The sequence below is a fragment of the Vombatus ursinus genome, unplaced genomic scaffold (assembly GCF_900497805.2).
Source record: "Vombatus ursinus unplaced genomic scaffold, bare-nosed wombat genome assembly UNPS02015255.1, whole genome shotgun sequence".
Taxonomy (NCBI): Eukaryota; Metazoa; Chordata; class Mammalia; order Diprotodontia; family Vombatidae; genus Vombatus; species Vombatus ursinus.
This window is the reverse complement of record NW_020955033.1, coordinates 37,810,922-37,818,040: the sequence shown is the minus strand read 5'-3', so window position 1 is coordinate 37,818,040 and position 7,119 is coordinate 37,810,922. Positions and strand designations below refer to the sequence as shown.

Below are 7,119 nucleotides of genomic sequence, written 5' to 3'. Positions count from 1 at the left end.
ACTTCCCCAAACCCCAGCTACTGGGGTAATAATTTATCATTTGACAAAAACTGCTGGTAAACTATGAAGTAGTCAGGCAGAGACTAGATATAGAGTAAAATCTCACATTGTATACCAAGATAAACTCCAGTAATGGAATCTCTGGGTGAAAGAGTAGTCCCTTTTAGTTATTATACTTGTGTAATTCCAAATTGCTTTCCAAAATTGTCTCACTGATTCACAACTCCACCAACAATACACTAGTGTGCGTATTATTTCACAACTTCTCCAATACTGATGATATCTATCTTTTAGCATCTTTTTCTAATTTGCAGGATGCATTCATTTGTTTTTCTCTGATTATTAGTGAATTGGAGTATTGTTTTATGGTCATCAGTAGTTTGAAATTCTTTTGAAAATTGTTTTCATTTTTTCAACTATATATAATTTTTATATATATGAATCAACTATATATAATTTTTTATATAATTTATATATAATATAATTATATATGATATAATATAATAGTGTATATAATATTATATATAATATATAATATAATTATATCATATATAATTATATATGATATAATTATATTATATATAACTATATATTATATATATAATATATATAATATTATATATAATATATATATAATATCTGTTTGATCTTTTCTCAGTTTGGGTAGTTTAATTTTTTGAGAACTTCCTTTTATTTCCACTTTAACTCGTGCCAAGTTTTTGCCTTACTGTCTCTCCAGAGCTTAACACAGTACCTGGCCCATAGTAAGTATTTTATAATTGCCTGATGATTGTCTGACAGCCATATTATAATATAATATAATTTATATAATTTATATATATTTATATATATAATCTTTTAAATATATGAATCAACTATATATAATTTTATATATAATTTTTTTTAAGAACTACTATCTAACTGGGCATGGCTTCGAAAAATATATATCCATATATACACATATAGGCAAATTATGCAAACATATATTTGCTATTTTATTTATTTCATACATATATATGTAAATTGTTTGTATATCTTGGATACCAGATCCTTATCAGAGATTACTTCCCTTCTCATCCTAGGTGCATTAATTTAGTTTGTGCAGAAACTTATTTTCCATTTTCTAGTCTATTAAATAGATCTACTTATTTTTAATCTATACCAGATCATTTTGAAGACTGTTATTTTATAATGTAGTTTTAAATCTATAAATGCTATTCCCCTTTTATCCCTACCTCTTTTCATTATTTCTCTTGATAGGTGAGGCTGCAGGTTCCCTACCCTTGGTCTATGTCTTTTGTTTTCCAAATGAATTTTAAAAATTATTTTATTGAGTTCTGTCAAGAATACCTCTGATAGTTTAATTGATATAGCATTAAAACTATAAAGTAACTTTGGTAGTTTTGTAATTTTTTTGGTTATATTGGCACCACCCAGTCGTGAGGATATTACTGCTCTAAATTCCTATTTCTTTTATTTCTTTAATGATCACTTTGCAATTAAATCTATAGAAGTATTTTGTGCCCTTTGTCATATTGATTCCCAGATATTTTATGCATTTTTCAGTTATTTGGAATGGAATTTCCCTTTATATTATTGACTTTTGGATTTTCTTATCATTATAACACAGATTTTTGAAAGTTTATTTTGTAGCTTGTAACTTTGCTGGAGCTATAAATTCTCACAATTATTATGTTTGTTAATTCCCTAAGATTTTCTAAATAAATAATTGTATTATAGGCAAATAGGGATAGTTTTATCTCCCTTTTACCTATCTTTATGTCTTTAACTTCTTTCTCATTTTATTGTTATTGCTAGCATTTCCAGAACCATATCAAATAATAACAGAGTGGACATTCTTGCTTCACTCTTGTATTTATTGGGAAAGTTTTTAGTGTAGCCCTATTGCATATGATGGTGGCTTTTAGTTTTATGTAGATATTTTTATGATACTAAAATAAAATGTCTTTCTATGCCTATACCTTGTAGTGATTTTTTTTTAGCATAAATCAATATTGTACTTTGTCAAAGGCTTTTTCTGCATTCATGGAGATAATCATGTAGCTTTGGGATGTTTTTATTTTAATATGAGTAATTATCTTAATTATTTTCCTAATGTTGAAACCACCTTGCATCTCTGATATAAATCCAACTTAGCTGTGATGAATGATTTCTAGTATGAATCATTATATTATGTTTGAAAGGATTTTATTTAATTTTTGGAATTCATGTTCATTAATAATATTGTTCTATGGTTCTCTTGTGTTTTCTCTTTCTCTTGTCTAGGTATTAGGATTGTACTTGTCTCACAAAAGGAATCTGACAGTGTACTTTCTCAATTTTTGAGAATAATTTGTGTATATTGGTTCTAATTTTTCTTTAAAAACAGGATAGAATTCTCCTATGAATCCATCAAGACCAGCGATTTTCCCCCTCAGGCCATTTCTTTATAGCTAATTCTATTTCCTTTCTGAGATTGGGTTATTTAATATCTCTGTTTGATCTTTTCTCAGTTTGGGTAGTTTAATTTTTTGAGAACTTCCTTTTATTTCCACTTTAACTCGTGCCAAGTTTTTGCCTTACTGTCTCTCCAGAGCTTAACACAGTACCTGTCCCATAGTAAGTATTTTATAATTGCCTGATGATTGTCTGACAGCCACCATATGTCCTAAGGCATAAGTCCTATGAACCCAAGTCCTTTTGAATCCAAAGGTTGTCTTTTCTAATTGCTTCGGCAGCACACAGCAAAAACAGAAAGTTGAAAAACACGGTTATCCTCCAAGTAGTAGTAGTAGCTTTTGAATTACCTCTTCTAAGAGGTCAAGGTAGGTACCAGAGACTAAATTATGAAGTAGGTACAGATCGGTCCTTCCTTCCTTCCTTCCTTCCTTCCTTCCTTCCTTCCTTCCTTCCTTTCTTCCTTCCTTCCTTCCTTGTTCTTATTATTCCTCTCCAGGTCACCCCCTCCCCCTCCAGGATCCTCATTTTTTACGGAGGTGTAAGGTGATTGATTGGGCAGGCAGCATTCCAATGGCCCCGTGCCCTTGCAGTCAATACTGGCTGTTTCCCAACAGTCACCATCCTAGCACAGGGAATTGACCACAGACAGAACTGATCACAGTCTCCAAGCTCCCTGCTCCCAATTCTCAGATTAAGCGCCTGGACTCAGGCAATGCTCATGGGTTACCAAGTCATGGATTACCAGGGTTTCTTTCGAGAGGAAGTCAGCACCCTGACCCACTTTGCCCTGGAGAAAAGTAAGAAAGCCTAAGGCACAGATGAGATGAGCCAACTGCTCACTAGCTTCTGCACTGCGGTCAAAGTCATCTCCTGCGCTGTGCGTAAAGCAGGAATAGTCCAACTCTGTGGAATTGCCGAGCCCACAAATGTAATAGACGAAGAAGTTAAGAAACTGGATGTGAGCTCCAACGAGCTGATTATTAACATGCTGAGGTCATCCGTTGCCACATGTGTCCTGGTGTCAGAAGAAAACACACATGCCATAATAATAGAACCAGAAAGAAGAGAGAAATATGTGGTCTGTTTTGCTGCTTTGGATGGTGCTTCTAACTTTGACTGCCTTGGGTCCATTGGCAGTATTTTTGGCATCTATAGAAGGACATCAACTGGTGAGCCTTCTCAGGATGATGCTCTGCAGCCTGGTCGAAATGCAGTGGCCTCTGGGTATGCTCTATAAGGTAGTGCCACAGTGATGGTCATCGCTATGGATTGTGGGGTAAATTGCTTTATGCTGGATCCCGATATTGGGGAATTCATTTTAGTCAACAAAGATATCCAGATCAGGAACAGAGGCAACATCTACAGTATCAATGCAGGCTATACCAGGGACTTTGAGCCTGCCATCTTAGAGTACCTCCAGGAGAAGAAATACCCTCAGGACAATACAGCTCCCTATACTGCTAGGTATGTGGGCTCCATGGTTGCAGATATACACAGGACCTTGGTGTATGGAGGAATCTTTCTTTATCCAGCCAATGAAATGTCCCCCCAAGGAAAGCTGAGGCTCCTCTATGAATGCAACCCATTAGCCTTCATCATAGAAAGAGCTGGGGGACTGGCTACCACAGGAAAGGAGCCAGTACTGGACATTGTTCCTACTGAAATACATCAGAAAGTACCCCTGATTTTGGGGTCTCCTGAGGATGTGAAGGAGTTCTTGAAGATTTATAAGAAGCATGCAAAATAAAAACCTATTTTGACAGAACAGTATCACCACTAAAAACAATTGCCAGAGGACCAAAGATCACACCACATCCTGTAACTTTGACTATGAACGGTTAAGCTTTCAGGGCTAAGCAATACCCAAACACCAGATATTTCCTATTATCCTTCCAAACACTGCATGGAATCTTGAACAAACTACCCAAACTGCCATTTCTATAGCAAGACAAACAGGTAAGATATTTCTGGGAGGCAGAAGGAACAGTGGAAATAAATGTTATTCCTTTCAAATAAAAGGTTATAGTATTTTACTAGGGGATTCTGGAGAATGTAAAAGCCACCAAGTAGCAGGTGACTGGGCTGCTATGGGATGGAGAAGTAGACAATTCCAATCCAAGGAAAAGTTTCCTCCACGGTTCTCATCACCAAGGAAGCATTCTTCCAGGGGTTTTCTGAATCTTGGGAAGTAGGCAGATTGCTGGTTTGTGGCAAAGTGAATGATTGAGGCTGTCTTTGGTGGAGAGAAAATATGGACTGTTGGAGCATAGTAAGAAATCAATTGTGTTTTTTAGTGTGAGGATAAGAACAGTGCTTGATGGGGAGAGATCAGGAGAAGTAGAAAGGTATCCCTTCTTGGTTGGGGGGGGGTGGTCTCCTGTCTGTGAATGAGTGGTAGTAATAGAGTATGTAGGTGTTAGTACTGTTCCTGGACTGTTCCTTAATAGGATAATTGCTGCTGCTCCCCGCCTATATCAAGAGTCAGTCTAGTATCTTTCTGAACTGTATCCACTGGGCTTGCTCCCATTTTCTTTATTAATTATGGTGCTTAGGAAAGGGAAGGTATAGGGGAAACAAAGCTCCTACCCCAAACATCTCTAGAATGGTGAGATTTTAGGTACTAAAATACAGAATGGTGAAATGTTTGGGGGACAGGGTACTCTTACAACTTTCAAGTCACAATAGATAAGTGGCTTCTGGTACATCAGGTTAGTCTTGTAAAAGAAATTAGTGACACTGAATTTCTTATTCGATTAAATTGGAGGTATATGTTTGGGAATAGTTTATTTATTTTGGATTCAATCTAGGATTTCATCAGTATAGGGACCCAAAACTTCCTCTACCAACATGAACTGGTACCTTATCTTTGATTTATAGTCATAGAAATTTGGGAGACTGAGAAGTAAATGACTTATCCAAGGTTACCTAGGAAGTCTGTGTCAGAAACAGGTTAACCTACCTGAGGCCAGATCTGTATTCAATAGGCAACTCTGAGTGTGTATGTGTGTGTGTGTGTGTGTGTGTGTGTGTGTGTGTGTGAATGAGTGAGAGAGAGAGAGAGAGAGAGAGAGAGAGAGAATTGAACCACAGTGAATCATTGAATCATGGGAGAGTCATGGCTTCCGAAGTAGGAAGGCATTGGTTCAAATTCTGCCACTGATGCATAATGGTTATGTGGCCTGGGCCAAGCTACTTAATCTTTGAGTGGCCCCAAGCAATTCTTTAAGTGTACAAACTGCTGAACATTTAGGGAGTTGAGGGAATAGGGGTGGGGTTTCCTCACCACAAGTTCCATACATCAATGAAATTAAAAGTTCTGGGGAAGAGAAGTGAAGAGAAAAGAAAAGAGAAGAGAAGAAAAAAGAGAAAAAGAAAAGAAAAAAGAAAAAGAAGTCACTTAATCACAGAACTTTCTCATTCAAGGGTGTTCTTGCTGAATGCTGGATTGCTGAGGCTTTTTTTGTTGTTGGGGGGGGTTTGTTGGGTTTTTTTGTTTGTTTTTAAGTACAGCCAAATTGTAAGGTGCTGCAGCTGTTTGTTGTGGTATATGTTACACTAATGCCATTCATGTCTAGCAACAAGAAGCTGCTCTGCATGCATGCTAATGCATGCTGAAATTGTAACGTCAGCCTCAATTTCTCTTTAGTCCCAGTAACAGCAGTGAATGTGATTTCCTCTTTCACTCTGTGGTCCATGGCCCGTTCCCAAGAGTGATCCCCCAGCTGCATTTCCCACAGCTATAATGAATGGCCTGATAACCCAGCATCCCTTACAGGGGAAGATCCTTAGCTGCACTTTCATTGGACCCCAGGGCAAGCAGGAAATGTGTCTTACGTTTCACTGGGGCCTTCTGTGTCAAGGGGTTGGTGCCCAGCTGTGACAGGTGAAACAACTCAGCTGTAGTCTCCTGGGTCTCAGGGCAGACTTCAGTAGAAGGCATACAGTCCTGGTATCCTTCCCCACACTTCAGAGTTTCTAACTGTGAATTCAAAAGCAAAAATCATCAATATTATAAAAATGAATGATTTTGAGAACTTTTATAAGCTGGTGAATGAAATGACTAGAATCAGAACAATTTATATGATAAAAACCCAAAGCATTAAACAACTTTGAAAGCTAAAAGAACTATGATCAATACAATGACCATTCATGACATCAGAGGATGATGATGAAACAAGCTATTTGTGACAGAAATGTGACAGATTTGGGATGCAGAATGAGATGTATTTATTTCTATATACCATCATAGAGGGAATTTGCTTTACTTGACTGCATATCTGTTAAAAGAAATCATTCCTAGACTTACATGAACTGATGCTCAGTGAAGTGAGCATAACCAGGAGAACATTGTACACAGTAACAATAAAATTGTGCAATGATCAGCTATGATAGACTTAGCTCTTCTCAGCAAGCAGTGATCTAAGACAATTCCAAAAGACTCATGACAGAAAATGTTATCCATATTCAGAGAAAGAACTATGGAGTCTAATACTATTTTCTCCCCTTTTTTTCTTTCTAGTGGTTTTTCTCTTTTGTTCTGATTCTTCTTTCATAACATGTCTAATGTGGAAATATGTTTAATATAATTGTACATGTATAGTCTATCAGATTGCTTGTCATCTTGTTGAGGAGAGGAGAAAAGGAGGGAGAAAAAAATTT

At 36.5% G+C, this 7,119-nt stretch overlaps 1 pseudogene; it reads left to right on the top strand.

Moving 5' to 3' along the window:
• Positions 1-3,178: 3,178 nt before the first annotated feature.
• On the top strand, positions 3,179-4,207 carry LOC114031811 (annotated as a pseudogene).
• Positions 4,208-7,119: the final 2,912 nt, after the last annotated feature.